The sequence below is a fragment of the Pinus tabuliformis genome, chromosome X, assembly GCF_031772625.1.
Source record: "Pinus tabuliformis cultivar Carrire ecotype Pingquan chromosome X, CPIR1, whole genome shotgun sequence".
NCBI classification, from domain to species: domain Eukaryota; kingdom Viridiplantae; phylum Streptophyta; class Pinopsida; order Pinales; family Pinaceae; genus Pinus; species Pinus tabuliformis.
The window spans coordinates 1,701,919,369-1,701,941,532 of record NC_142308.1 but is presented as its reverse complement, the minus strand read 5'-3'; positions in this window follow the sequence as shown (position 1 = coordinate 1,701,941,532).

Genomic DNA, 22,164 nt, shown 5'->3' with positions numbered 1-22,164 from the left:
CAGGACTGCTTCCTTGTGTCGTGCCGCATCCACCTGCTCTTTCAGTGCTTTAGCCTATTGCATCCACACGAGCCTTTGAGTGAGGGCCACAGTCTGTGCAGTTCCTCTCACACTGTCATACTGATGTTAGAGTTCTTGCGCCTCTGTCTCTAAGAACTGGATGTTGGGGTCCTCCTGCAGATTTGTGAGGACCTCAAATGATTCTTCCAACATGCTAGTGTAGTCTTGCACTACACTACCAATTTCATCTAGTCCCGATGTGATAGCATTAGCGCGCTGCTCTCGAACTTCTCGAGGGGTGGACGGCTGTGCCTTTAACCGTATCTCAGCGATCTGAAGGTTTAGCTCCAGCTAAACCTTTGTCATTTCCTCCCGCGCCTTGCGCACCCCTGCTACTAACTTGTGGATACGCGCCTCTGCTGGTATGTCAGCTGGGATGGCCAGCTCCAGGGCAGAGTGGAAATGCGGTAGCCAGAGCACATTCAGTAGGCTAGCCTTTTCCACTCCATGCAACCACTTTCGTGGCTCTAATTCTGTAACCCCACCACGGTGTTCTGCTTGGGCTTCATGAAGTGCAAGGTTTCAAGGTGAGGGAACTTCTCGTGGTCAACGAGGTCCCAATTTTTAAATTTTAGGCTCGGCACCTATCCCAGGTGTGTTCCCTCAAAAATAATGTTGTCTGGGAGGAGCAGAGTCTGGAGCGAGCTCTTGGTCTTGTCAAGATCCTTGGGCACTCTAGCCCTTCCTTTCTAGGAGGGGACATAGGCAGGTAACTTTGTCAGGGGGTGCGCAAGCTCAGTTTCCTCCTCCATGCCTTTGCCCTCATCTTCTGTGATGATTAGGTCCTCTAGGTCTCCCTCTTCTTCATCGGTCTCTATGATGATGAGTTTCCCCTCATCCTTCATTGATAGCTTTGTGTGCAGTGGGTTTTTCAGGGACACACGTATGTGAACCATCGCTTGTTTATCTTTCTTGGGTCTTGGCGTGTGTGGTGACTTCGAGATTTCTGCCACAATCTCGGCACCTTCTTGAGCATCCCCCTCAGTCAAGGCCTACACGGCCTCTTCGGTGGTCATTTTTGTTATCTCGATAACATCCTTAGCTATTGCCATCATGTCTGTCAAGAAATATAACACTCGCGAACTCAAGGGCTCAATCAACGCTCGGCACACAACAATCAGGGCTCTGCTCAATAGCTCAATTTTCAAATGACCAAGTGTTGTTTTTTGGGCAGCGCTTTGTAATTCATAACTCTTTTTGAATTTGAATTCAACCGGTCCCCCCAAATTTGATTCATTAATTCTCCCTTGGCAGCAGATTTTCCCAAATCTTGCCCATAAATCATGTCTTAAATGCCTACTTCCTTGTCCATTTGGTCTCAAGTCGAGCATCCCATCATGCATAGTGACTTCAACAGTCACTTTCTGGCCAACACGCATGGTAGCGTAGGCCCTATGCGTGGTCGAGGACCTTGTGACTCTTTTCTTCTGCGTGCAACTCCAACATCGCACAGCTCCTTGGCAGAATAGTTTATAGTCCTGCACTTCCTCTCAACTACTTTGAGCGCTAAGACTGTACTTCCTTTTTCTAGTCAGGTGGTCACACCACCCATTTAAATCTTCATCATGTCATCCAATGTCTTTTCTTGAAAATACACAACATTTATTGTTACGGTCAGCATCGAGCACTTTACCATCCGCAACGCACTACCCTGGTCAATACACTTAGCAATGTGCGGTACAAGCCAAGGCATCAGACTGATTAATTCACAGCGATAGGCCTTAAACCTGTCATCACACTCATACGCATCTTGCCTTATCACCCTGGTCTTTTTGCCAAGAAAATCCTCCTTTATCTCATCCTCCAGCTTCTTGACTTTCGCGTCCACTAGAGCGCTTTTCTTCCTTAATCGTACCCTTTCTTCTTCAAGTCTAAAATTTCCTTGTTCGATTTTTGCTTCCAAGATTTTTCGAACTATCGTATCTACTGGTGTTATCATGCGTGGTCTAAGCTCTCCAATTACTATAGGGATTACTGTAGTTGCTTCATACTCCAGCCTTGGCAGTTCTTGCATGGTCAGGTTTTTGCACGCGATCCTATAAGCCTAGAGAACTGCTAATATGCACATGTCCAAGTCATTTCGCTTCACATTGTGAACCTTGTTCAACACTTCACATACTTTGTTAAAAGCTTCTGTGTGGATATTCTTCTGTGCACTTGGTCTTTCCATACTTCGTGATCCTAACCAGAGGAGTCATTTGCACCATTTCCTTACCTGCACCTACTTACTGATCATGTTCCCTACCATGAGGACGGTGTGCATTCATATAGGTTTAGCACCATATGCCTATATCCACCTGGACAGGTGGGTGCACGGGCCGATTCGTTCGACAATTTTATCTGTTAATCCCATTAGAGGCTTCCCAAACCATATGCACATCATCCTTCTGCATTTCCGCCAGTCCTCAAAACTTCGTTTGTGTGTACCCCACCATCTTATCAGTGTATCTCGTAGTATCCATTTTAGAGCATTGAAATGTTGTTGTTCTGGTACTTCTCTTTCAAATTTTTTCAGGAAGTCATCCTCCTCACTTAACCCATCATACATAGGCATGTATCTTACCTCTATTATTACACAGCGCAATGATATTTTCATGATGTTACAGTTGAGTGTGGTTACCTTGTGTAATCGGTTTTGCCATCGTTCTATCTCCTCGTTAGAATCGGATTTGCAGGAGCTTTCGCGCTCCAATTAGATTTGGCCAATGAGATTAAGCACTACTTCCACATGGTTATCTTGTATATGCAGTCCAAGTCATCGTCGCTATCATAGTAATGCACTGGCTCCATGTAGTGTGATCCCTCTGTAGGGTCTAAAGGTACCACTATGCACAAAGACTTTTTCTCAAAGATCAACTTGCGCTTCTTTAGTTTATCAATCCATTCATGTCATGGCCCAATCTACTCCCAATAGTGGGTAGTAGGGATTGTTGTCATCAACAATCTCTATCACTTCAAAATCGGTTAGCGCACTTTCTCCATCAATATCTACCGTGGTTCCCTGTGATCTCCCAATAGATAGGATATTTTGTTGGTTCGCCATTTGCAGTTGGATAAAAGACAATTGCAATGCAGGCCTGCCCATGCGCTCCCATGTCTTCTTTGGCAGTACTTTCACGTTCGATCCTAGATCTAGAATCACTTGGTCCATATCATATTCCCTGATCTCCACAGTCAATCTCATTTCCCTCCCTGTTCCCGCCGTGTGCTTCCCGAGCTTCTGGACTACGCGCGGTTCTCCAGTCGTCGTTCCAGCACATCTAGTTATGAGTTATTGCAGCCCCTTTACATCCTTGCTATCATGCAACAGCTTCATGCATGGTTTCAAGAATGTAGTGACCATCGATGGGTCCATTTTCGACTCCAGCATAATGTCATGTTCGCTTTGCGAATTGTGTGCTTTAGTCTTTGATCCAGCTCCCACGGGGTCTCGCCTGGTAGCATTGTGATTTCCTTGAATCTAGTGATTGGTTGTGCCTCTGACTTTGGCTTGCTAAATTTTTTGTTTAGCATAGCTTGCATATCCATTATCTCCGCATTTGGATTGTCATTGGAATGCTTAATGTACCAGGTCAGCACACAATCCTGCAGAGCGCTAACCAACATTGCCTTCTTTATATTGTCGTCCATGACACCCTGTGCTTCCCATACAGCTTTTATTACGAACCAAAATTGGTCCGGATCTTCATTCCCTACTCCCTTGAACACTAGTAGATTTATCGCGCTTTCCATACTGCTTCACGGTGGTGGCGGAGGTGGTATGGGTGAAGACGGGGTTGAAGACGGTGAAACTAATGGTGGTGTGGGTAGGGGTGGTATGTGCGTAATTCTCTATCTTATTAGGTTGATCGCACTTCTTTGCGAGACCTTCACGAGCTCTTCTACACCCCCTCATGGAGGTGAAATCAATGGGCTAGTCTCTAGTTCTATGCTACCTTCATTCCTATAGCTTCTCCCACTTCTCGTAGCCCCAAACGTCAATTTATTCACATAACCCACTTTTCACACAGTAGCATTTTAATCCAAGTGTTCAAAGATTTAACGTACTTACCTCGCGGTCCCTTGAGGAAGCATCGTTTTGCCTTGCTATAGATAATTGAAGTATCTACCATGAATTCGGTGATGAATCCTCCTATGATTCGATCAAGCCAGTGATCGACAACATGCGTGATCTTATCATCTAATGCTTCTAGTCTGTGCACCAATTCTAGAGTCCACACAATAGGTTTGTCACTTTTACACCTTCCTTGGCTATCTTCTAGCTTCGTGATCCACTCGTACAACTTAGTGGGGAAGGATGCAAAGAAAATTTCATGGATCTCTGTATAAAAGTAGCAATCTAACAACTCTTCCTTTGATAGTTGCAGATTCCTATTTTCGTGTGCCACAAACTCGTGAATCTTTTTGTCCAACTAATCTTCAATTCCTTTCTTTGTGAGATTCTAGTGATACGGCATCAGACATCTCTATGCAGATCCCGGTCTCAGCAAGAGAACCATTTTTTGGCTTGTTGGGGTCTGACCCAGGTTCGGAGTTAGTTAGCCAAAAAAATCCCTATACAAATGGCCCTGTCGCCAATAGTCCGCGGAGCGTGAACTGAGGTCTCACCCGAAGTAGTATGGGAGGGTGCTAGAACTAGGTTTCTGCACCCTTGAGATGTCTGATAGGTACGACTGTTCCTCGATTTGTTCCTATGCGCAGGTCGCTTCACACAATTTCCAATCCTCGTGGCCTAATACACTACCTTCGTGCAGCCCTAACCAGGGGCTATATTGTGCTCTGCACTTTTACTTGAGATCTTATTTATCTTCCAATGTTAATTAATTACCTTCACCTACTTGAATGTATTAAGTTATAATTAGCAATACAAAACATTCATGCACAATCGCATAGTAAATAAATAGTATACTTGCAAATTATATCCAGTCATGCATTAAACCAATAAAATATACACACAATTATAGCAAAAATTCTCTTTATTGATTCTCCCAACTGTTATAGACTTGACCTGCCATGTGCACTCAGCTATAGGGGTCCGGGCACTTAGCTGCGGACTACTAGGCCTATGCACACTCAGCTGCAGAGCCTTCTCCTACTCTACGACCCACTGACATGCTTTACACTTTGACTCAAACACTTAGACTTCTCCTACTTTCCTTCTATTAGTTATTGCTTATCCTATACACCTAGGGCGTCGCTCTATTTGTACAATCCCATGGTCCATGGACCATGGGTAGGTCTATCTAGCTGACATTACATTACAAAAACTAGGGTGGACAACCCTATGACTCTATTATATTTTCATGCTTGCGCCCGCAATTTGTGGAGCTTTTACAAAAATATTCGATCAAAACTTGGGCTTTAATCCCCAAAACATGCCTTCAGGGGATTCTTGCCCAACACCTCACCTCCACCCCCTGGGACCATGACCATGGGTTTTGGTTTTCACATGGAGTTTGTTGTTGATGGAGTTATATGGTTCATTTCATGGTCATTCATTCATTCCTTGGTCATCTGTTCCTTCACCCTCTGTCTAAAACCTCACTCATATGCGCATTCCCCTTCAGCATGAAACTCCTGACCGGAAGCTATTAATTCACGTTATAATCAGTTTTTACTTGTAGATTTCCTTACACAGAAAAACCCAACCAATCACAACCCAATTCATTTTCAACGATGACTTTATCCACTTTAAATCCCCACCGTCGAACTGCCTTATCTAATCTCACAACTATCGCACACCGGCTCACTAACTATCTCTGTCAATTCTCCACCGTTGATATGCCTAGCCAGATCTGACAGCTATCATGCCATATCGCGTGGATTTTAGTCTGAACGTTATTCGCCCAAGGGAACGTGATAAGAGTTTCTTCCCCGTGTTATGTGTTTCCGAGGGAGGCTAATCGCACAAAATTTTAGAAAATAGCTTACAGCTTCGAGGGCACGTGATAAACAGAATTGTTGGAGAGGTAAATCCCCTCTACGAATAGAGGCGATCCCTACTAGCCCAGAATGGGTCTAGCAACAATCAGTCAATGCTACTATGCAAGTTCCTAATTGCAAATAAAAGATAGGCAAGGAACACCTACTTGGATTCCAACGCTATTGTTTGATGAAGAGATGTCGTTCTCGCTCCTTCGTTTTGGCTGGTCACGATCTTCCACGATCCCCATAGATAGATACTTGCACACATGAAGAGAAACACAAACACAAGCGTGAAATCTACTAAATGCAATTATACATCAGTCAGAAAGGACGTAATTCACATTAACCATTGCAAAGACAAATGAGAATGGAACCATAATAGTAGTCATCTATTATTAATCAATAATAGCGAAAGGTACAACCAAAGTTCTGGTGTTGAGTCCTTCTCAAGAGGGTCCAGCCAGCAAGTCTCTTAAGCATTCACCCTTGGAGGTAGATCTCCCAAGACAAAAACTCTCTCTCACACAAGCTCACACAAGAAAGCAACACTTCACAACCTTCCTTAAGCTCTCTAGCAATCCCACACTTGTCACACCAACTACCTACTAACAGCAGCAGTCTAAGCACTTATCAATTCCACACTGTAAAAACTAGCTTCTCATGGCCATGGTAGAGGTTTAAATAGGAGAAGGAGTCTCCATGAATGGTGGGAGGATGAGCTTATCTCCAAGGAAGCTGGCTCAAATGACAAACAGACATGCCATAGAAGGGAGGGCGAAATTTACAAGGCCAACAACTAGGTCTGGAGTCATCTGGAAGGCTGGCTGTTAGAACAAACGCGCCCAAACTGGATCAGCGTGGGTGTATAACTGCACTGGAGCGCTGACATCGCATCTTAATAACGGAGAAGGTTGTGTTAGCACGACTCAATACAAACATAGGATGCGCTGGCTCATGAAATTCGACCAGCGTGGAAAACATGTGTGCTTCCGCGCTGGCAGCGCATTCATTGCACTATGAGGCACCAGTCAGCGCGATTATTTTGATAACAGTCGCGATGATGGAAAAACTTTGGCAAAGTGGGTCATTTGGCCAGATTAGAGAGCATGAGCATGATTATTTTGAATTCATGACACAGTAGGGAGACTGACAGGGAGACAGTGACAAATTACTGTGTAACAGATGCCCCCTAAAGCATGAAGCCCGAGAGAGTGGGAGGGGTGAAATGCTTTACAAAACTCGTTGAACTGGAACACCACCAAGAAGAATCTGCACGTATGTACAAATGATATCTCTATTACATGTAGTCTAGGCATGGGCGCAGCCATCCAAATGAAATACGAAGAAGGTCTGTGGTATGGACGCAGCCACCCAGCTGAAGATACCATGGTGATAATAAGGTATGGTCGCAGCCATCCAAAAATACTTAGGTATGGGCGCAGCCATCCATCAATGAGTCATGTAATAATAATCCACAAAATCGCAACCTGGTTTGCAACAGACAAAAACCAGGGTCTTGCACTCCAACCTGACCTGAACAAAGTACAAGTCCAAGCATGTGAATACATGAGTTGAAGTCGAACACGCATGAACATCGTCTGATTACCTGTCAATAATGAAAACTGTTAACAGACGCGAGAGGTACCACCAATAATGACAATGGTCCTTAAGGTACTTATAGGTACAATCCGCGGCGTGTGAATCAATGAGTTGGTGTCGAACACCCGCAGAATCATTCGATCAGAGGCCAATAATGAAAACCTCACGTCGAACACGAAGAACCTGCCATTGAGGCATGCAGGCTCTAAGGCACCTGAAGGGAGTCTCTAAGTCACCTTCCTGGATAATGAGCTGAAGTCGACAGGAGGTAACCTTGATCGAAGGTGGGCCATAATGTTTCCCACATCATCGACATGAGACAGAGAAGGATAAAATATTTTGTGTGAGGTATCAGAAGGAGGTTGTAAGTATGCAGAGGTCAACTTCTCTTGAACATATCGGCGGCACGACAGTGGATTTGGCAGTATCTGACGTCAAATGAGCAGAGGTCATGGTGACAAGGCAATGAGCAGATGAGAGGTCAAATAGGATAACCCAAACCCATGGAGGCTAGTGTAAAACAAGATGAGAAATCCCCACCCAGACACGAATGCAGACTAGTGCCATTTTCAAGAGCGACATACTGCCAACACGACAATTATTACAGTTCCATTTTCCCCACCATTTCTAGCAGGTACCCCGATTATTTTTGGATGACAAGCTTGACGGGCAAGGATAATTTTAGGGGCGAATGTTCGCCCTTTGGCGAAATTAAGGGGTTTTAAATTTTTAGTGGGCGAATATTTTGTATCATAGTACATTTTTACAAATCACCTCAAATAGCCCACCTTATTTTAAGGGAGAGGGTAAAAAAGGTAAATTTAGCCCTTGAAATTAGGACTTACAACCTTCCATTCGCCCATTTTCAAGAATAGGTTTTATTTAAGTGAATCCATTCACCCATTTTCAAGAATAGGTTTTATTTAAGTGAATCCTATGGGCCAAATACCATATTTATAAAAGAGGTATGGTAAATTAATAAAAATATAAATAAATGAGAGGTATGGTAAATAAATAAAACATTTTTTATATTTACTCCATAAGTCACCTTATATACATGTAAGGATGTAAACAAATAAAAATATAAGTAGAGTGGAGGTATGGTAAATAAATAAAACGTCTTTTTATACTTAAAAGGTATGGTAAATAAATAAGAATATAAATAAACTAGACGTATCGTAAATAAATAAAACCTCTTTTTATATTTAGTCCATAACCCTCGTTCTATTTATGAAGGCTCAAGAAAGAGGTTTTATTTAAGTGAATCCTATGGGCCAAATACCATATTTGTAAAAGAGGTATGGTAAATTAATAAAAATATAAATAAACGAGAGGTATGGTAAACAAATAAAACATTTTTTTATATTTACTCCATACGTCACCTTATATTTACGAACACTCGAAAAATGGGTTATATTTAGGTGAAACCTATGGCCAAAATACTATGGGACAAATACCATGGACTAGATTGTTATTAATACCATGCAAAAAACCATTATTAACCCTAATATTAGAATTAATAAAAATAAAAATGGCACATGGTATTGACCCATGGTATTCACGAAAATGGCACATGGTATTGACCCATGGTATTCACCAAAATGGCACATGGTATTGACCCATGGTATTCAGCTGGAATGTAGCCTATTTAAATGGGGGAATTAAACCAGCATGTAGCCTACGCTAAGATTCACTAGGACTTTACAAAGTTTTATTATTTAGTGAAAGAATTGCCAAGATCTTACAAGATTTTATGATTGAGTAAAATATTCGCCATGCCTGGTGAGAGATTCGCCAAAAAATTATTTATACATATTATATTATTGATAAAATCGCCTTTCATTTTTCCTATATACCATGGAGATTCGCCCATTTATTATATTTATAAATTTAGGGGGGGTTCTTAAAATTTTCCCTGTTGACGGGGATAGCATATGCTTGGAAAGTGTCATTTTGACGGTGTCCGATGTCATTAAGTTTTAACGAGTCTGACAAAGGAAGTACTCGGCGTCTTTTCCTGTTTAGAGAGTCTGAAAAGACAGTGGAAAAGAAAACTCCAGGGGGGTCCTTTTTCGTAAAGTTGTGTCTCTCGAGCCCGAAAAAGTATAAAACAATGCTCAAAAGAACCGCCCGACCAGTATGATCGAGGAGTACTTTTTGTAAGTAGTGACTTCGACCCCAAAAAGTAAAAAAGTGGTCAGAAGTATGTCGTTTTGGAGCCAATGACGAGCGCGAAACGAAAAACACCCGGCAATCTTTTTAATTTAAACGGTCGAAAAAAGAGCTTTAAAAGCGACCGCCTCTCGTTCCTTTTAATGAGCCGAAAGGGAGCTCGGCCATCTTTTCTTGTTTTATGTCGAAAAAGAGCTTAAAGACGACGTTTTCGGGACCAAGTGTGTATAGGACCGTCGTGACCCTGTCGGTTACGAGAACCTGCACAAGAACACTACCCGCGTAAACCTATTCGACATGTTAAAAACATAGTAAAACATGCATAAAAGCATAATACAGCGACATTGGCACGAAATACATGGTAAAAATATAACAAAAACCCACATTTATGAAAAACCATAGTCAATTATAATTTTTTTACCATAAATAGGGGGGTAAAAGAATTTTTTTACCATTGTTACCATTTTGAGCCGTGGAGGATGTTGTGGAGCTGCGAGGTTGACGGAGCGAATTCCATCCCGTGCGGACACCATCCATCCTGCAACTTGTTCCAGGTAGGTTCTCCTTTCCCTGCGCTTCATTTTGAGTCCTTTTTGCAGCATTTCCACGGTGGGAAGTGGCCATTTGGGCAAATTTTTGGAGCTTCAATGCGCTCTCGGTCAGCGTGGATTTCCTCATCGAGTCCATGCTGATCGAATAATTTTTACACACATCACCTCCGGATCAGCGCGGAAAACACGTGTGCTTCCGCACTGACCCAAGGAATAAAACAAAGGGCGCCATTATCAGAGCGACTGTTTTAAAAATAGTCGCGCTGACGCCGTGAAATTATATTTTTATCATTTTGAACGTATAAACTTCAACGGTCAGGGCTCTAATATTTTTTTATGGTCATGCAGGACAAAATGGCATTTGTTTGGCAAGAGAGAGCTCACGATAACGAGGATATAGCGGCTTATGCCAATGCTGGGTGCCTTAATGCAATGCGGGCATGCGGGTTCCTCAAATTTTTCCTTACTCCGCGCCTGCGAGCACAACCTGATCTCCTCGAGCTCTTAATCAGAGCCTGGAATCTAGTTGATGGAAAGTTTACGATCTGAGGCCGTGATATCGAGTTCGATTACACGGACATCTATTTTTTGACCGGGTTATCACGCCGAGGTGAGATGCCCATGCTAGAGGGGCAACGAACCAGTGGTGAAACCCTCGATATGTTGATTGCTCGAGTGTGCCCGTGGGCACGTAAAACGCGGAGTGGAAAGGTAGGTATTCCGACGGTGGATGACATCGTCCTTCGGACCATACTCTTCATGGTGACCCGGGCAGCGGGCTGCTTGGCCAATCACGAGGCCTCGAAGACCCATCTACTATTAGCTCTTGAGTGTTTACAGCCCACCATATTCAACTGGGCAGCAGCAGTAACAACCAGCATGAAAAGACAACTGAGCAACTGTCGACGTGGTGAGTCGAAACAGTTCGGTTATGGGTCGCTTTTACTCCCGCTCATGCTGGAGCGGGTACCGGCTTTACAGCTTTAGGACATGGTCGTGGATCCACCCAGAGGTCCCCGAGAGACGAGGGCTAGTCGATGGGGCCATGTCATGCCGCGAGGAGGTGGCGGCCGCCCAGTGGCATGGGGTGTTTATTTCCGAGAGTGGCTGGATCGACAGGTTGTTTTTGTAGAGGACTGGCCATATGCTGGCATAGACTTCCGCGGTGATCCAGACATGCCACTGCCTGCGGGAGAGCATTGGGACGATGGAGGTAAGCCACTTGATCTCTGTTTAATTTTTTATCTTTTGTAATGTTTTTTAATTTTTCATGTACATGTCTTTACGATGAATGCTATGATATGCAGATGTGGGACCCACGAGACCCCTTGGTCTAGCCCCAGAGGCACGGAGAGAGGGACAAGGCGCTGGAGCCCTGGCCCTGGCTCCTCCAGGAGTCGATACGATGGAGACTGTGACACATAACCTCGAGGGCTTACTGGCGGGGGTTCCAGATTACCAGGGGATAGAGGAGGTCCCCATAGCATCTCAAATCCACACAGTGGGGGTGGAACCCCGGATGCACCGCCTTTTGAGGCGAGTGGCACAGGCAACTGTATGCTACAGAGAGCATAACCCACCACAGTAGACATCTAGGTTTTATTTCCACTAATGTTTTTTGAGAGACATGTGTCTCAAATGTACTGAGGACACCGGCCTTATCTTAGACATATACACTTATTTTTTGAGCGCCTTGGTGCGCCACGTGATATATATATATATATATATATATATATATATATATATATATATATATATATATCTATATATATATATATATATATACTGATTTTGGATGGATCTTTCACATGTGATGATGTTTTTATATGCTATGCAAATGTCTAATACAAATGTAATCTAATGTATCAGTTGCATAACACACGACCCACATATTTTAATTTTTATGCAAGCTTAAAAGCACACATGACAACACACATGCAAACTATGCTTGGAAAAAGATTTATTTATATACATATGCTTATTCTATGGTCTTATTATGCTTTCTATGTTTTCTTGTATGATGTTTATCTGTTACGCAAATGCCTGTCTAACACATGGTTTGCCAATGCATCAGTTAACGTGTTTAATCGTCTCGGAATGTGTTGATATGTGATGTAATCAAAATTCCTTTCCAACAATCTTACATGTAAATACAACCTTAGAATGCGTTGGTCTCTGACGGAATATCGCCCGTTGAGTTGATGGACGACAAGTTGAGAGTCCAGGTTCACCACCAACGTACGAATGCCAAGATCAACTGCTTCGGCCAGTAACTCAATTACAGCACTGTATTCGGCAACATTGTTAGTGGTACGACCCAAGCACACACCTTGAAGATCTAGCAACTCTCTGTGAGGATCATAGATCGCCCATGCCGCAGAGGACAAATTGCAAGTGCTATGGCAGGCGCCATCAGCAAAGCCAACATAAGGTGCACTAGACATCTGCATAAGAAGCAGAAAACACAATAAGAGGCCAACACGCGTTCACACCAAAGAAAAACATGAAATCATGCACACATAACACACTTGCTAAAAACACACGTATGTACAAGCTAGGTGCATGAAATTATGCATAGTATTTTTTCAAATAAATCCCGTTGTGGGGCTTATCGAGAGGATTTCCTTCGTAGTCAATCAGCTCATATGCGCCCTTCTGCAAAACTCTTTTCATGATATAGGGGCCTAGCCACATGGATTTGAGTTTGCCTGCCCCTAGCTTATCCTTAGCTTGATCGTAGAGCAGTACTAGATCTCCCTCAAAAAAGGAACGAGGTTGAATGGTATTGTCGAAGTGAGCCTTAACCCTCTTCTTCTGCGCTTCAATAGCTAGAGAAGCTAAGCGACGAGTCTCGTCTAGCCGTTATAAATAAAGAAGCCGTTCCTCCACCGGAGTGGTGTTGGGAAGCAACTTGACAGCTAACTTTAACGAAGGAATATCACATTCAATAGGAAGGGTGGCGTCCAGTCCATAAACTAGCTGAAAAGGGGTGAAACCGGTGGCATCCTTCACAGAGGTCCGGTAGGCCCACAAGGCAGGAAACAGCATCAGATGCCAATTAGACTTGTGTGTACCAACGGTACGTTGGAGCATTGTGATCAAAACTTTGTTCACGGCTTCAACTTGGCCATTGGATTGAGGGTAGTATGGCATCGAACTATCTTGACGCAAGCCTAGTTGGGTCGTTAGTTCCGTCATCATGTGATTACGGAAATGTTTTCCGTGATCCGTGACGATAGCCTGAGGGACTCAAAACCGAGTAATGACATGATTAAACAAAAACTGCGCCGCTGTGTGACCGTCTTCGTTCAATGTAGGCATCGCTTCGGCCCATTTGGTGAAATAATCCATGGCAACGATGATATACCCATGCCCCCTGGCCGAACGAGGGTTATAGGATGTATAATCGATGCCCCATTTGGAAAACGGACCTACGGTAACAACAGGGTGCAGCGGTGCAGGAGGTGCACGCATTTTGCGGTGGTAGATCTGGCATTCATGGCATGCACGGACGGCAAGGATGCAATCCTTGAAGATAGAAGGCCAGAAATAACCAGCACGGAGGATTTTCTGGGCGGTGGCATATCCGGACATGTGGCCGCCACAAGCACCAGAGTGGCAGTCATTCAATACCCGCTCAGCCTCCTCGAGAGTCAAACATCGGCGGAGAACAGAATCAGCACCGAAGCGGTACAGGGTATCGCCAATGATGCGATAAGGTTGAGATTGATGACGAATCCTCTGTCGAGCGTCTTTCGAAACATTGGGATGGAAGGAAGACGTCTACAAATATACGTTGATGTCCCCATACCAAGGGTCGAGGGTACTGATTAGAAACAACGTTTCATCTGGGATATGCTCTTCCGAACGAGATGGTGCAGAATGAGATAGCAAAGAACAGAGCAATTCTGCAAAGACCAGAGACTTCTTAGACTTGGCAGCAGTAAATTCCAAGTCAAACTCTTGGAGGATTACGATCCACTTCGAGTATTTTCCCCCCAGCAACTGGCGCGACAAAATGTATGTCATGGGGTTGCAGTCAGAAATCACGGTCGTGGCGCGCAACAGGATATAATGCCGGAAACGTTGGACGGCACAGACAGCAGCCAATGCCAACTTCTCGACATAAGCGTAGTGAGTTTCCGTATCCAAAAGGTTGTGGCTAAGGTAATAGATAACGTGCTCATTTCCGTCATCATCATCCTGCACTAGAACCATGCCAATAGTGGTATCGGTGGCAGCAAGATAGAGAGTGTAATCACGGTGGTAGTTTGGAGGTCTTAATAACGGAGCCGAGACAAGGAGGCCCTTGAGTCGCTTGAAAGACTCCTGAGCGATAGCATCCTAATGAAAGGGTGTGTCTCGCTTCAATAACCGTGTGAAACCTTTAGCCACCTCGCCATAATTCGGAATGAATCGTCTAAGGAAATTTGCTTTGCCCTGCAAGCTCTGCAACTGTTGCAAAGAAGCAGGGGGAGGAAGATTCAAAATGGCCTCGACTTTGAGGGGATCCAGATGGATGCCTTCTCGGGAGACGATAAACCCGAGTAGTCGGCCTGATTCTACGCAGAAGACACACTTATGAGGATTGAGCCTAATGCGGTAGTGTCGACAGCGGAGAAAAATTTCGCGAAGATGAGAGGGATGGTCCTGACGCTTGGCTGAATGAGCTGGGAGGTCATCCAGGTACGGCTGTACAATGTGACGAATGTCATGAAAGGCATAAGACATTGCACGTTGAAACGTAGCACCGGCATTCTTTAGACCGAAAGGGAGCTTCTTATAGGTGAAAGTGCCCCAAGGACAGATGAAAGCCGTCTTATGTTGATTAGCGGGGGTGATGTTGATCTGGTTATATCCAGAGAAGCCGTCCATAAACAAGTAAATTTCACTTCCTGCACACTCATCAATAAGCTGATCCATGAAGGGTGTAGGGAAGTTATCCTTCGGACAGGCACGATTGATATCACGGTAATCAACACAGACTTGGATAGTACCCTGCTTTTTATTCACAGGGACTATATTAGAAACCCAATCCGTAAATGGAATGGGGTAAATGAAACCAGCCTTGAGAATCTTTTCGACTTCTGCTTTGATAGTTGCGGCCTTTCGGGGGTGCACAGGGCGTAAGCGCTGACGAACAGGCTTAGCGCCTGGATACATAGGTATTTCGTGCACCACTATACTAGGGTCGATGCCAGGCATTTCTTCATAGGACCAAGCAAAGACCTCACGAAATTCGCAAAATAAGTCAGTGTAGAGTTGAACTTCCTCTGGAGTGCAAGTGACTCCGATATGAATGTGCTTGACAATCCCTGGCTTCACAGAGATGTCGATGGGTTGGGTTTGCGTGATGTTTCCCATATTTCCCTTAGAAGACACTTGATAAAGCTGAATAGGTGTTTGAAGGGGCGGGGATGGGACACACGAAGCAAACCGCTCGAGACATGCGATCATTTCCGGATGGGGAGGGAGAAACGAAGAGCGGTGGTGATGATCTAACCAAGGGAGCTCTTTGAGAGACATGGTCTCTATGATGGCTTCATCGGAAGGAAATATTTCCTTTAATGGATCCGAAGTAGCATCATCTCCTAGCCAAGGGAAATGAACATATGAATCGGGAATACCGCTCGAAAGAGCTGGTTTGGGAGGGGGAGCCGATGCAGCGACGATTTCGACGTAGTTGAGCTCGGTAGGACTCAACGAAATCATATCACCCCAAGAGTCTATCTAATTAGCGGGAGGAAGGACCCACGGATCAGAACGTACAGAGATCATGTTGATAGGGGCGAGATTTGGAGGTGGGAGGGGAAAGACTCCCATTAAAGCGGGATCTTTGAAAAGTCTGGCACCCACGCTCTCGAATGACTTAGAGGTATGCTCCACAAATGGCACATTCCCTTCAGAAGAAGAGGCGAAGAAGGAGAGCTGGTCCACTGTGACAATCTTCCCCTAGTGAGGGAAACGAATGACATGGAAAAGGGAGGAGGCCACGACTTGCATGGCATATGTCTAGCTACGTCCGAGGAGGAGGTTGTAGGTAAGATTAGCGTCAACAACTTCGACCTCCACTTCCATCGTCTTCCCTTCTAAAGAGATGGGCAAGCGTTGGAGGATGCCGTAAGGACATGACTCTCTTCCATCGAAGGCTTCTAACGTCGTAGGAGACTGACTCAATGTAGGAGAACCAATAGCTTTCCAACAAGAAACAGAGATGATGCAAGTTGAGGCACCTTCATCAATGACTGTACGATGAATTGTTTTGCCACTGATGATGACCTGTATAAGGAAAGCGACTTGGTGAGGCAGTCTCGGTGTAAAGCCCTCGAGATCAAAAGAAATCAAATCTGAATCCGTCAGGTCTATGCCACCAATAGCTGATAGCAAGGACTTCCTCTGGGAGGGGCAGCTCTGGGGGACTTCTAGAGCGGACATAGCAGACGGAGCCTGAGCTAAGTCCTCAACAATTCTATAATGCTGGGCAGCACGAGCATTAGGGTTGTAAGACGACTTCTGGAGTACACCTTTTGGAGGGGGCAGGGGGATTGTCTCAGTGTTGGGCCTTTCGATGTGGAGAGGACCAGAACTGGATGGAGGAGCGCTGGAGGGGACCTCCGGCTCTTTCCCGGCATGAGATGGATATTCTTTTGCTCGAGTAGAAACATGGATGGGAATCGTTCCAGCCATGAACACTTGAGGGCCAAACGAGGAAGAGGATTGAGATGGGTCTGCCACCATTTGAGTTTGCTGGGAAGGGAAAGGTTCTTTAAGCACGGCAGGAGTCCCAGGAGCACCTTTCAATAATCGACTAACTTTGGACCGCCTTGGGCAGTCCTTGGTGTAGTGATCCTCATCACAGATGAGACAAGGATACTTAGGTTTTCGTTTAGTTCCTTCCTCGGGTGGAGGCTTAGGGGAATCCTGCTAGGGCTGTCCGGATTTATCCTTAGCTTTCCCTTTCTTTTTCCCTTTTGAGGATTTATCCGCTGCGGTGGACTGAACGACATTTACCTCGAAGGTACTCCCAGAATTAGATTGGCCCTGAGAAGCGTTTCCATTAGAAGCGTTCTGTTTTTGCTTTCCAAGGTTCGCAGGCGATTTCTTTGATGTCGAATTTATAGAACCAATGACTCCGTCAACAGATGGTTTTGGCAGAGCCTTGGACTATCCAGGCCTCGGGGCGTCTGGCAAATAATCATATAAAGTACCTGACTGAGAGTATACTAAGTCAAGGTACTGAGCATGCGCGATAGCTTGCTCTTTAGTTATACAAGCTCCCATGGCAATGTCTCACGCAATCGCAGGGACAAAGGAAGTTGTGAACCAATCGGTCAGGGGCTGATCAGGAATCCAGAATTTGATCAAGCGACGACGCCTTCTCTATTCATGTATATGATCAGATATATGCGTAGCCGTGTCCTGTTTGAGAGACGTGAGGAGATGTGTCCCTGTCTCATACCGAATGGGTAACTGAAAATGAGTTAGGAATGCCATAGCCAGCGAGTTGAAATCTTAAAAAGTGCCGTGATTCAGCTCAATATACCACTTAGCGGCTGAGCCGGTGAGAGTTCTTTGAAAGAGGCGGAGCCGGATAGAGTCATCAAGCCATGAGTTCGATGAACACCAGAGGTGATAGGTCATGACATGGGCTTGAGGATCTTCACCAGCTTTGCCATCAAATTTTGGACAATCACCAGGTATTTTAGTCGGAACTGGTGGCCAATACGGATTATGCAGAATGGGATCATTTGTTAACTTGGACACATCTGGAAGTTCCAACGTTGCTAAGAAAGGCAACTGAGGGTTAAAGGACATTTGTGGCTGTGGAAGAGAGGCAGTACCGGGGTTCCAACCAGGTGGTGGTTGCCCCCATGGACTCTGTCCAGATGGGCCCGGCCCAAAGGGGCCTGGCCCATAGGGACTTTGCCCGTAGGGGTTCTGTCCATATGGATTTTTTCCATACGCAGACAGTTGACCCTGGGTCTGCCCCCCAGCACCCCAAGGATTAGCAACTTGACCTGCAGGTGCAGCATACTGATAATTCTGGTAAGGAGTGACCTCCATCTATTGATAATTTTGATAAGGGGTAAACTGAGTTTGCCCCTGGGGTTGCTGGTAGCCATACATTTGCTGAGATCCATACTGAGCCTGATAAGAAGGCTGCACTTGGTAAGAAGGTTCAGGCCGTGGCCCACCTTGCATTTGATAACCCATTTGAGTTTGGGGTCGAGAAAGATGCCCTTGAACAGGTTGGGTTGGGACCATCTGGCCGGAAGGTTGGCCTGGTTGGGTTTGGGATGGACCTGTTTGCCCAGAAGGACATGCTTGCTGGGTGCCAGGTTGTCCTTGAGCAACCAAGGGTTGTCCTTGCGGAACAGATGGTCAAGCAGGCTAGACGGTTGGTTGACCTTGAGGTTGGCCAGCCTGTCCAGAAGGATGATTAAGACGGGCAGTGGGTTGGCCTTGCTGCGTAGAAAGCTGGCCCATTTGCCCGGAAGGATGCATAGACTGAGCAGTGGGTTGGCCCTGCTATACGTAATGCTGCCCCCCTTGCCCAGAAGGATGACTAGACTAAGCAATGGGTTGGCCCTGCTGTACGTAAGGCTGCCCCCCTTTCCCAGAAGGATACCCCTGCTGGACTGCCGGTTGACCTTGTGGAATATAAGTTTGTCCAGCTTGTCCAGAGGGATAACCCTGCTGGAGACCAGGTTGGCCTTGTTGGATGTAAGGCTGGCCTGGTTGTCCAGACTGGTAACCTTGCTGGGTACCAGGTTGCCCCGGATAACCAGAAGGTTGGCTCTGATAGGTAAACGATGGACCACCCGCGGCCAAAGGTTGTCCCTGATAGGGTTGTCCTTGTGGGCCCCCAGATTGTCCTGGGTAAGACTGGCCATAAAGTGGCTGCCCCTGGGGGGCTTGCACATAAGGTGGCTGGCCTTGATTAGGCAGTCCTTGAGGCTGTGCATGGATTGCTTGGCCTCCATGAAAAGAGTGAGTACTAGAGTCCCAAGCAATGGATAATGGTACCGAAACCTCAACAAAAGGTTGAAGCGGCAAGGTTTGAGAATATTGGAGGTATTGACCAGTAGAATCGTAATAAAAGAGTGGACCTTGCGTGTTCGGACCCTGAACAGGTTGCCCATAGGCATCATATGGCCCCCCTCCTGGAACAAGACCAGAAGAGGGTGGAGCACTTTGTGCAGGGTGGATGACTCTAGGCGAGAGTTCTGGCTGGCCACTACTCACTTGACCATGAGGGGAACCAGCATGAGTGTTCATAGATGAAGATGCTGTTACGGCACTAACGACTGGAGTCGAGTATGCTACACAAACAGTTGGATTCGTGGGAACTGAGGTAATAGGTGTAGTATGGGGTTGTGAAACAAAAGGTCCTGTGGTGGGAGTGACCTAAGCATCCAACATAGTCGTAGCAGGAGTCCTGGCAGCTACTCTATCCCTCAACGATTGATAACGCGGGGGAAGTGGAGAAGTAGCTGGGATGGGAGTGTCAACATTCGACACCACAGGTGTCTCACCTGTGCTAGGAGATGTCTCATCCATGTGGGAAGTAGACATTGGAGACGAAACACCAGGGGGGGTAACAGGAATATCGTCCTCGTCAGGCTCCCAGATAGGGTTCCAATCGTCTTCGTAATCTTCGTCGCCCGGGGCATGAGAGTTGATAGGTTGGATACTTGGGATAACAGGAAGAGTATCACTTACAACTGGTACCTCAGGAGCAGCAGAAGATGGAGAACCTTGATCACTTGGAACGGGAGTTGACGGGTCAGCCAGGATGACAAACCCCAAACAAGACCTAAAGGAATCTAACGATAAAAGACCTTACTCAAACTAACGCACACAAGATCTAACCAGGTGATATTAACGTGGCCGAATAAATTTTTAAGACACGGGAACTGAACTTGACCTTTTTATATTTCGAGAGTCGAGAAAAGGACGAAAAGATGACTCTAGTCTCCTTCAAATGTTTAATGAGCACGAAGTGACAAGACGCTCACTGGCACCTTTTCTTTTAAGGAATCCAAAAAGGATCAAAAGTGACTACTCTGGAGACTCTAGGCAAAGGGTTTACCAAGCAATCCATAAAACTGCTTATACACCTTGGCAATCGTATGAGAACCAAGGACTTTCCGTACTGCAGTCAATCTTCCCGAATGCTGTGTTCGGTGCGTTACGGTTCGCAAGGCGGCAGACTTGGCTTCCTATGGATCGAGGATAAAATCCTTGTGGGGTCTCCCTATATACGCGACAGTACGTGGGAGCACAATCCGTGTTAGACCACTATCGAGTCAGAGAAGGAGGAATCACCCAACCATAATGTGAAACAATAGTGACTATGTTTAAAGACGCCAGAACACGTCTCTAGCCTAGACCTCTAGATGTTCGCGTTAAGTTCCAATGCGTTTTTAGGTTTATTCAGTTTATTTTATGGTTGATCTTGAATTAAGTTTCGGTTTCAGGCCCTATCGTGTGATCTCTCACAATTACCTAGATGCAAACTACATGCCAAAGAATACCATTTCGTTCGATGAATTCTAACTATGAGAGGGTTAAGAGTTTTCAATCAAACAAAATGAACTCAATCAATCAAACAACCTAATGTAGCTAATGGCAAAGAAATGAGACTTTCCTTTTGAGAACACAAATCAATGAAATGCTCTTTTTCCCATTAACTATTAAATGCAAAAGATATTAGTTTGATTTCTTTTTCCAATGGCACAATGCACTTAAAATGAATTTTGAGAGACAACAACACCGAGTAAAGAGAAATAAAATCACTCAATGAAAAACAAAACAAGCATGAAAAGAGCCGGTTGAGCCCAAGCAACTGTAATCTGTGTTTGGGTAGTGAGAAGTAATCGAAACAATCTGAGGACTGGTTCAATGACAATCGCCTAAACAACCAGGCAAAGAAATCAAAAGAGGAAGGTTTTCGCAAAAGCAAAGGCAAGTGGTAACGAATCTTTGTGAACGAGTGATGAAACAAAGTCAATCCAGCAAAAACGGGATGATAACACCAGGTCACAGGACACAAAAACAAGATCCGCCCAGCAAGACTTCGCAAGCAAGTGCTTCACAGTTCAAACAATAGAAATCAAGTCATAAACCAGGTGGAAAGAGTAGGAGATAGTCAAACCAACAGGCTCAGGAGGAAAAATTGAAACAAATTCAATTCTATAGGATCAGCGCGGGTGGTACACAGCAACAAAGCGCTGACCGGAAACCACGTGTAGCAAAAAAGCGCTGTCAGCGCGGAAGTACACGGCTTAAGCACACTGGTTCGATTTCAGAACTGTCGCAACTATTAAACGTATAAGTGCGATGACCACGAAGTCAAAGAAACAGCTATGCGATGTCAGCGCGACTATTTTGATATAAACCGCGCTGAGGCTAAAAAACAGGCACAATCAAGCCAAAAGCTCCCAAACCAAGGTAATAACTCTTTAAACAATCAAGGCACCTCCCAGACCGAGCCAGGAAACCTAAAAGCAGAGAACTAATCCCCAATCTTTGCAAAGAGAGTAACAATCAAACTCAAAACAAGAATGAACCAAAAGAGAGAAAGGCCAGCTCCCCAGTGGAGTCGCCAAATTGTTGGAGAGGTAAATCCCCTCTACGGATAGAGGCGATCCCTACTAGCCCAGAATAGGTCTAGCAACAATCAGTCAATGCTACTATGCAAGTTCCTAATTGCAAATAAAAGATAGGCAAGGAACACCTACTTGGATTCCAACGCTATTGTTTGATGAAGAGATGTCGTTCTCGCTCCTTCGCTTTGGTTGGTCACGATCTTCCACGATCCCCGTAGATAGATACCTACACACACGAAGAGAAA